This window comes from Nematolebias whitei, chromosome 14 (genome assembly GCF_014905685.2).
Source record: "Nematolebias whitei isolate Nwh7 chromosome 14, NemWhi1, whole genome shotgun sequence".
Classification (NCBI taxonomy): Eukaryota; Metazoa; Chordata; class Actinopteri; order Cyprinodontiformes; family Rivulidae; genus Nematolebias; species Nematolebias whitei.
Genome location: NC_056511.1, coordinates 23,904,859 through 23,915,417, shown reverse-complemented (window position 1 = coordinate 23,915,417; position 10,559 = coordinate 23,904,859). Strand labels below are relative to the sequence as shown.

The 10,559-nt window shown below is 39.2% G+C and overlaps 1 protein-coding gene across 1 annotated transcript in view; it reads right to left on the bottom strand.

Annotated features, from left to right (window-relative positions):
- The window catches only part of phldb2a (pleckstrin homology-like domain, family B, member 2a), a gene marked incomplete in the record, with an annotated part of 59,151 nt that extends 56,399 nt beyond the window's left edge, over nucleotides 1-2,752 (bottom strand). The window contains 1 exon segment of the mRNA XM_037687638.1: nucleotides 2,679-2,752.
- Between the last annotated feature and the right edge of the window lie 7,807 nt (nucleotides 2,753-10,559).

Here is a 10,559-nt window from a genome sequence, read left to right as displayed (position 1 = left end):
ATATTTTGCCAAATTAATGTAAATGTTTGATGTTAAACTTTGATTCTGTAAATAAATGACCGCATTCATTTTGATGGGTCAAAGATAAATAACGTTTCTCGTTACATTTCTGTTAAATTCAATGCACGACATTTACACAGTCAGAAAGATGAAGAACCCGTTAAATGTATGAATATATCTGCACCCTGTTCATACTACAAAAGCATTTTCTTCTGCTGAGGAAAGATTACATAATATTTAAACGGCTCCTTTTATTTAACACTTTAAAACAGCAATGCCATACTTCCAGCTGTTATTCCAGATGTGTGCATTTTCACAAAAAAGAGTGGGAAAAAAGAAAGAAACTTTCCAAAAGACAGTGTTTCAAAAAACCCTGAGGTTTTTTTAATTTTTATGTCTGGCCAATAAAATTTGAAAACTGTGCACCTTAATGGTGTTTAACCCAGTCTGAGAATTCACACTAAGGTGGAAAAAATCTGCAGCTCGTGTAGAATTCATTACTTGACACAATGAGACGTTTCTAATTTCATTTTGTTTAATATATTCCTTTTTAACTAATTTTGAATTTTAGTAACTGGCTCATAGAACAAAGATTATAATTAAAACATGTGAATAAGAAGTTAAATTGTGCTTCAACATCCTCAGAAGGAATGCCACAGTTTTCATACTAATCAAAAATGTTGGTTCTGGTTATTCTTCAGGGGAGGTTAAGAAAATCACACGATTGTTTCCTGAGCCCACAGACAGAGCAGAGGAAGGCCGAGGAGGCTGATCTGAGATGTTCTGGTCCTGCTGTCTGGAGGGAGAGAGGGCCAACAGGATGCAGGGTATCCTCTTACACACTCTTGTATCCAGTCAGCATGAGTTCATTCTCCAGACCTCCGAGAAAAACGAGAAAGAGAGAGACGGGGGAGGAGAATCCCCCCTACCCCACCCCTTCTCAAGTAAGGAGCAGGAGGTTCTGCTGCATCAACTGGGTCAACTGGGTGGCGTGCATCAAAAATACACACTGAGATGTAAACAGTTTGAGAACTGGTCCCTGATAAGACGGCTTTCATCTCTGAGTTGAAATACTTTGAGTAAAACCCAAAGTGGAGCTGCTTCACGCTCGACGTTCAGACACTGTTTCACTTTCCATGGAAAGAAAAATCATCTTGGGAAACTTCAGAGGGCTGGAAAAAATAATTACTTTAAATTTGAATGTAATAAAAGTCTGAATGGCCACGGGGGAATGTTCTGAGCTTAGGGGAAGAAGCTGCATCCACACACTAAGAACCACAGGGTTAAATATTACTCAGTTTGGGTCAAATTTGGATCAAGTCCACGTTGGGTTATCACTTTGACCAAGTGAACCAGGTTAGTTTTCTAACCAAAAGAATTGGTCAAAATGACTTAATGGTTAAATTAACTTTACTAAAAGATTTAAAAAAATAAAAACATGCCAAAATCTGCCTTTTAGATTGTTCCAATGTAAGTTGGTGCTAACTTGCCAGTGCTAACTTTTTGTAGCATCAATTAGCAAGCACAAACTTACTGTCTGTAGTGCAAACTGAAGTCTTTAACAAAGTCAACCAGATTAAACATCTTACAGGTTATATTTATCATTTTTACTTTCTTAAAGCAGAGGTTCAGTCAGGTCTGATTTGGTCAACTTCTAACTCAAAATGGCGGACAGTGAAGGATCGACACGGCTCATCTAAAACCACTGGACCCAATATTTCAGGGGTGTCAAACTTGGTTACAAAAGGGGGTCAAAATTTAAAAACCAATTTTCAAATATCAAACCAAGCGTCAATGTCAACCAATACATTACCTCAAGTGAGATACCTGAAACTTTTCTTAGTTCCAGGTTCAAGTGAAGTTCTTTGTTGCTCGTCACACATCAAAATAAAAAAAATACTAAATAATAAAAACAACTTTTTCTTGACTTCAAAGTTGACCACCATGTTAGTCTGTGTTAAATGAAGTATGCTAGGTTTTTAAATAAAATGACAGACAATAGAGATATTTTACGTTTAAAATATCTTTGAGGCCAGAAAAGATGTTAACAAGAGCCACATTTGTCCCTTGGGCCTTGAGTCTGACACATGTGACCCAACCTTTGATCCCGACTGCTCCAACCCAACAACTGAGTCATCGAAACAACCCAGATGTTTTGGTGTATAAAACTTCATAACTGATAAAAAACAGGAAGGTACTGAGCTGTTTGGAGAGTGAAGGGCTGAGAAGTAAAGCATGTAATCAGATTACAAATGTAAGTTACAATTAAGTCATTTGATCACTAAGTAATCTGGAGTACACTGCACATGCATTTTAATTACCACCTGAGTTTTATGCTTTTTATTGATTAGTCGTTTTTCTTGACTGTGAACTCAACAGGTCTTATAGTTGCACTATAAATGATAAAAGTCAAATTGGGTCAAAAATGAAATTTGTGAATCTTTCCACACTTCTCGTGTAAGAAACTTATAAACATTTGTTCCATTTCTTCCATTATCAAGCTGAAGTCAGTTTGGCACACTTTACCAAAGAATAAAACATCTGTGCAGAAGATGACTTATGTAAGTTATGTAAGTGAAGATGACCTGATGTAAATGCATCACTCTTTAAAAAAAAACCAAATGCACTTAAAAAAAGAGTAAAAATAAGATTTGAGGTTTTAAAAAGAAGAGACTGACCTCTGTTCTGTGCCTTGGTTACATGGTTGAAAGCTTCTCTGACGAGTGTCTGTGTGTGAGAGCTGCAGTCCTCCTTCTGAAACAGCAAAGTCTTCCCATGACAAAGGAGCAGACAGGGGACCCTCTCCCCTCCCACCTTCAAGAGGGGAGAGAGGAGCAGCGGCTGTGTTTACTCTGCAGCAGGAGGCTCCAGCTGCTGCCCCTCTCTGGCTGGGCAGAGAACTGTCCACATGACTGGAAGCAGCTTTATCAGAAGAAGTTTAGATCTGGATGAAGAATCAATCTTTAATCTCTCCTGCTGACACGTTTTGTTTCTTTGAGAGGCGAGTCCTGACCTTTGGCTCCTCTGTAATCGATATCATGTGGTCAGATCATGTTCCAGCTCTGAGTGAATCACCGCAGAGGGCTGTGAGTCTCGTGACAGCGTCCATCCTACATTTCCAACTGTCCTATCTCAAGAGTTTTTATTTTTTTATTTTACTGATTTATCTGTGAGTTTACACTCAAATCCTCCCTCATTGTGTGGAGAACACATGAGAAGAGGCGTTGAAGATGTAAAAAATGTGGATGTTTGGATTGTGTCAGCATGTGGACTGTATGTGGAGGTGGGAGGAGGCCCTGTGGCTGGGACTGAAAGACAGCCCCCCCCCCCCCCCCCCCCACACACACACACACACACACAACTAAACCCCTGTAAATTGAGAGAAATGAGCCTCGCTGCAACGCAAAGCATACCTGTCTGCTTTAACATAAATAAAACTGAACGAGCAAACAGGAAGTATGAAAAGACACTTCGAAAAATCCCTTCAATGAAATGAAAACCCTCCTGAAAACAAACAAAAATAAATAAATAAAAATGCTCTGGTTACATCACAGGGAGGGGGGCCGTGGAGCGCAGCCAGGACGACATGATTACTTCCAGATCCAGAGCTGGGGTCTTTGTCATTAAAACACACACACGCTCACAAATCTGCACAATTGTCTCCGTCCTTGGTTCTTTACTGCTCCAGAAAAGTTGACTGTCACATTTAAACCTCAGGAGAGTTGCATTTGAGGAGAAGGGGGTGGTGGGGGGACACTTTAAACTTATAGCCAAAAACAAAAAGCTTTATGGCCACAAAGAACTGGAATGTCTAAAAAGAAAAAAGGCACAATTTACACATCGACACACAGTTGCACATGTAAGCACTTTTACACTGAAACTGTGTGAACAGAGACCCTGAGTAGAGGAAAATGTTGGGGAGGGGGCCGAGAGATGGAGGAGAAATTAGCATCAGATTGTGGAAGAGTGGGGCGTATGATCGTCTCTGGTAAATGTAAGGAAAGTCTGAGTCATAATGTGAAACATCTTATGTCTCCAACTTGAATTTGACATAAACAATGTGTTTCTGTGAGCCTCTTGTGTTTGAACACAGTCTCACATCTTGTTCGTTTCCAAAGTTTCTGAATCCAAACTGAATTCAAGACGGCCGCCACCTCGATTCAACATTACCAACATAAAAATGGCTATAAGTCAGTACATTTGACAGATGTTGAGCTAAAATTTGCTGTGGTAGTAGCTGAGAGTCATTCACAACTCATAGTCTGAGGATGGCATCACACAACGCTGCAGGAAATCTTTCAAAACGTTATTTTCCACCAAAACATGTAAAACTTTAAGATTTTTTAACACATGATGACCGCTGTCTAAATCTTGCTATGCTCATTCCTTCAGTTCAGTTCAGTTCAATTCATCCATCCATCCATCCATCCATTATCTTTACCCGTTTATTCCATTTTGGGTCACAGGGGTCGCTGGTGCCCATGTCCAGCAATCACTGTGCGAGGGGCGGGTACACCCTGGACGGGTCGCAAGTCCATCACAGGGCCACATAGAGACAAACGAGACAAACAACCATTCACTCTCTCACTCACACCTAGGGACAATTTAGAGTTACCAATCAGCCTAACATGCATGTTTTTGGTCTGTGGGAGGAAACCGGAGTACCCGGAGAAAACCCACGCATGCACGGAGAGAACATGCAAACTCCACCCAGAAGGTCCCTGGACCGGGTTTTGAACCAGGGACCTGTTCGCTGAGAGGCAGCAGCTCTACCAGTTGCGCCACCGTGCTGCCCAGTTCAATTCAATTCAATTCAATTCAGTTCAATTCAATTCAATTCAGGTTATTAATATAGCACCAAGTCACAACAGAAGTCATCTCAGGGCACTGAACAGAAATATACATAAAAAGTAAGTTAACATTATTTATCTGAGGAGCAGACTGCTCACAGAACTTTCATCTCGAGCAAGCATGAAGGTGACAGTGGAAAGGAAAAAACTCCCTCATGAGGAAGAAACCTTTAGCAGAATCAGGCTCAGGACAAGTGGCCATCTGCTTCGACCGGCTGGGTTTGAGAGGAACAGATACGCAATGGCAGCTCGAGAATCACACATGAAGATAGAAATAACATCAAATGAAAATGATTCAATTTTAACAATTAATTTAAGGAAATGAGGTCAATTTGTCCTCCAGTAGTCTAAGCCTATGGCAGCATAACAAGCCAATCCTAACTATAGGATTTATCAAAAAGGAAAGTCTTAAACCCAGTCTTAAAACTGGACAATGTGTCAGCCTCATGGACAGAAACTGGAAGTTGGTTCCACAAGAGAGAGGAGCCTGATAACTGAAAGAGCTTCCTCCATTCTGCTTTTGGAAACTCTAGGAACCGCGAGTAAGCCTGCAGTTTGAGAGAAACGTGCTCTGTTGGGAAACATGGAACAATAAGATCTGTAACATAAAATGGATCTAGGTTGTTGAGAGCTTTGTAGCTTAGAAATAAGATTTTGAATTCAATTCTGTTTTTGACAGGGAACCATTGGAGAGAAGCTAAAACTGGAGAGATATGATCTCTCCTACTAACTCCAGTTAAGACTCTGGCAGCAGCATTTTGGATCAACTGAAGACTTTTTAAAGAAGTATTTGGACACCCAGATAACAAACCATTGCAATAGTCCAGTCTAGACGTGACAAATGTGTGAAACAGTTTTTCTGCATCATTTTTAGATAAGATGTTTCTAATTTTAGTGATTCCTTCAAGAAATGATGGATCTGTATTTGTCCAACAATGTTCAGTCAGGTCATCTGGACAGTTTCTTTTTTTTTTTTCTTGAGAGATGTTTCGCCCTCCATCCGAAGGGCTTCATCAGTCTGAGGAGTCACAAACAAACTGTTCTCTTATTAACTGAACCATTGCAAAACGAAACAATCCCAAAGCTCATTTTAGGATGGAAAGCCTAATTAGCCTAAAGCGACCCACATCTCAGAGGTTTGCAGAGTAGAACCAGATGACCAAACAGTATGAATAGAAAGATGGCTGTAGGTCAGCTCGAACCCACAAAACAAGAGGTTTGAATCTTTGTTAAGCCATGGAAGTTGTGCTATGTTTGCACAGATGATGTAATTAGAGCGGTGATTAGCACCATCCATTCCGGCGCATCCTTTAAGGCTGTTCCTGGAAGTCAACAAGCCAAAGCACAAAACTAAACACAGAAACCACGGTGAGGCCTCGTCGCATCATCGATCACGATGAGATTAAACCTCGTCACTCACAGCTCTGAGCTTAATGTGCAAACTGTTTTATTTTAAAGATAGGAAAGGCAAACACCAATTCTACATTTCATCACAGGGTTTACAAAAAGTTATATATAAGTTGTCTAAACTCTAATAATGACATGGGTTGATGTGGATTTGCTTTGCATGTTCACCGTTAAAGCTCAGAGCTTGTTTTATGATAAATAAAGCTCAGGTTTATTTTCTAAACATCGTTTTCCAGTTTTCTGGACCCCGTCTGATCATTTCCTCCCACCGCTTGGTCGTCTTCTTCAGGGGTTGTAGTCTCCTCACATCTTTCTGCTGTTTTGTTCACGCAGCCCGGATGTTCCTCCTGGGCTTCTGACCGGGCCGGCTGCAGGCTGCGTCTGATGCTGTGCCGTTCCGGCTTGAATGAAGCAGACGGGTTTAAATCTTTGCCAAGTTCAAGTCCACCTTCAACAAATCCAGTTCCATTTCGTCTGGTCTCTAATCAGAGAGAGGAGGGAAAAAAGTTAGCATCTACAAAATTTGTTTTGCAGAGTTGATCCAAAGGATTTTAGTATTTTTGGTGCCACAGTCTAAAAAAAAGACAAGGTTTTGATCCAATAAGTGCCCCCATGTGGTCAAACATTCAGCTGATGATGTAGTTTAGTGGTGAAGTTCACAGGCTTGACAATCGTTTTTACATTTCTTGTCTAATATAAATAATGCACCTGCTTTGATCCATCCATTGTACTTTATATTTCATTTGAGCATGAAAGTCTGACATGGTTTGAGTTTTTATTCAGGAACTAGTTTACATTTACTGCTTATGTGATATATAGAAATTTATCTTTTCCATTTTTGTATTGTTTATTTATTCTGATGAAGAGTGTTCTGAATCACATTCTATTGTGTACGTGTGTGTGTGTCCTTGTTTATGCTACTTTGTGAGGCCCATTTTTCCAACTTATACTGCATTGTGAGGACCAACTGCTCCTTATGGGGCCCAAAGCCCGGGTCCCATAAGAAGAAGTCCCGTTGGTGGGTTAGGGGCTAGGTTTAGGACTAAGGTGTGAATTGAGGATGTGTTAGGTTTAGGGTTAGGTATGTACTGGTAATGGTTAGGTTATGGATAAAGGTCATGGTTAGGCTATAGAAATGAATGAAAAATGAATGGAAGTCAATGCAAAGGCCCCATAAAGATAGCAAAACAAACCTGTGTGTGTGTGTGTCCTTGTTTATGCTACTTTGTGAGGCCCATTTTTCCAACTTATACTACATTGTGGGGACCAACTGCTCCTTATGGGGCCCAAAGCCCGGGCCCCATAAGAAGAAGTCCCATTGGTGGGTTAGGGGCTAGGTTTAGGACTAAGGTGTGAATTGAGGATGTGTTAGGTTTAGGGTTAGGTATGTACTGGTAATGGTTAGGTTATGGATAAAGGTCATGGTTAGGCTATAGAAATGAATGAAAAATGAATGGAAGTCAATGCAAAGGCCCCACAAAGATAGCAAAACAAACCTCTGTGTGTGTGTGTGTGTGTGTGTGTGTGTGTGTGTGTGTGTGTGTGTGTGTGTGTGTGTGTGTGTGTGTGTGTGTGAGAGTGTGTGTGTGTGTGTGTGCACCTTGTTTTTCGCTGTGACCCAGTTCATTTTAAACATGAACTAGTAAAATTAGCATTCCCTGCAGCTGAATGCTGCTAAAAATGCTAAAGTTCATTTAATCAATAGCTGAAAATTGGACAGATGAAGCTAAAAGAAGAATACAAAGCAAAAACAACAGAAAAAAGTTAAACAGAAATAAATACTTTAAGAGTCAGAAGTAGCAAAACATTAGCAGTAAACAGAGAAATGCTAGATATGAAGTCAAAGTAATGAAAAGCTATAAGAGCACTACCCTAAATAAATACTAAATGTAGCTAAGTGGTAGCAAAAAGGCAGAATTAGGAAAAAAATGTGCAGAATTAGAGCAGGGCAGAAGTAGTTTTACCAGATACGAAATAGCACTAACAGGGCATGATAAAACCCAGAGCAGAATTCATCTTAGCAGAAGTATAATTAAAATAAAATAGTTGAAATAGCACGTAAAAAGCAGGTTTTAAGACCTCATTTTCAATGAGAAAAACATGGCCGGAAAAACTAAATATTTCAAAAAGTTAAAAATGCACAAATTCCAAAAGTCACAGCAGGAATGTCCTGAACGAGCTGAAGATTTGATTAATGAATTGTTGAAATAGAAGAAAACGCGAGGAACGAGTTACCTGCTGGAAAACGTACAGATGAAAAACGAATCTCAATAGTGAGAATAATTCAGAAGCATTCACAAAAAAATACAGACAATAAAGAGAAATATAAAAGAAGCGACAACCTAATTTAATCTGAATTAAATTTTGTTTTAATTAAGTAATAAATTAATTAATTAATTTCCAAATACAAATCAAAGTTTTGCAATCCAAGCCCTAACTTGGTTACTTAGAATCATAAAACTCAATGTTTTCCTAATATTTGCTGTAATAAATCACTCCGAAAGTGTATTTTAGCTCATTAAAGACCAGGAATAACAAATGTTGTTAATTAGATTAGATCTCACAAATTTAAGGAATTCCAGATCATATTTCACTGATGGCAGAAGAAGGTGGATACCTAACACACCTCTGTGTCGTGCACATTGAGGCAGAGCTACAACGACCGTGAACAAGACAAAAGCTGCAGAAGCTGCTGTGCTCCACCAGGACCTCCTCCTGCTCCTTCCATCCACACCTGCAACAAAACACATTTCTTCTTTATGTTCCCTGCAACGTGTTTGTTACTCGATGAGCTGCAGACAGATCAGAAACTCACTTCTTGATGCGACGGTGATGTTGACCTCAGTTTGAACGATGTGCCTGCTCTGCGAGCCTGAGAAGGTGCAGGTGTAGGATCCAGAGTGTTCTCCACTCTCCGGCTTGCTGAGCAGGAGAGATCCGTCCCCCTGCAGGAGCAAGTCCTGGTCCAGTTCAGCTTGGCCCTCCCACAGGTTCGCCATGTGTCTGGTTCTGTTGTCGTATCTCAGGATCAGTGCGGGCTCACTGAAAGAGGTGAAGGTCCAGGTGAGGGAAAAGTTCTGAAGACTGTGTGGAGCTGTGCACGGGATGGACAGCGGATGACCTTCTTCTTGTGTTACATCTTATATAACGAAAGTAGAACACACATTGTTACCTCCTATAGACCCCATCTCATTGTCTTCAGGACCAATCAATAACTTTCATTAATTGTTAATAACACATAAATAAATAATTAATTAATTCAGATCCATTTTTCTTCTGTAAGTTTTTCAGCTCGTAACTCGTTCCTCGGTTTTCGTTCTATTTAAACAATTCATGAATCAAAACGTTCAGCTCATTCAGTACATTCCTGCGAGGACTTTTGGTATTTGTGCAATGTTTCCTTTTTGAAATATTTAGCTTTGTCAGCCATGTTTTTCTCATTGAAAATGAACGGAGCTCTTCAAATCCCTCAGACATTTTTAGCTTTTACTGCTCATTTCAGCTTTTTCTCACTTTCCTTGAGCTCGTTTAGCTTCTTTCTGCTACATGCTTTTTTCTTTAATTTTTTGTACTTTCTGCTAAATTCAGCTTATTTTCCACTTTTTTATGTACATTTTATGCATTATGCTAATTTTAACATTTTTTATTAACTTTTTTTAGCCTGTGATGAGAACCTTATATGCACATATTCTTTAATTTCTTCCTGTTTGAAGCATTTCTGCTGTATTTCTATTCATCCTCCTAATTTCCAAGAAATTAAAGAATATATGCATATGGTTCCCATCACAAGCCTTTTGTGAGCCTGTATTTAAACTTTTTATGCTCCTTTCAGCCTCTCTGCTAATTTTAACTTCTTCTTTTTTTCACATTTTCATCTAGTTTTAACCTAATTTTAGCTTTTCTCTACTCCTTTTAGCTGCTGCTCTTTTCAGCTCCTTTCTACTAAATTCAACGTTTCTGCTTTTTCAAATTTGTTGCCATTATTTTGTTGATTTTATCTTTTTGTGAACATTTTAAATAATTTTAACTGTTTTTTGCTCTTTTCAGACTCTTCTTGCTCATTTCAGCTTTTAAGCTTTTTCAGCCTTTTTTTCCTTAGTTCAGCATTTTTCTGCTCATTTCAGTTTCTTTTTGGGTAATCTATTCAATCTCTGCCTATTTCAGCTCATTCTGCTCATTTCTGCTCTATTCAGCTTTTACTACACATTTCTGCATTCACGCTGCATTTTTACAGGAAATGAAATTTCTTTATTTTTAAATATACATACATACATATATATATATATATATATATATATATAT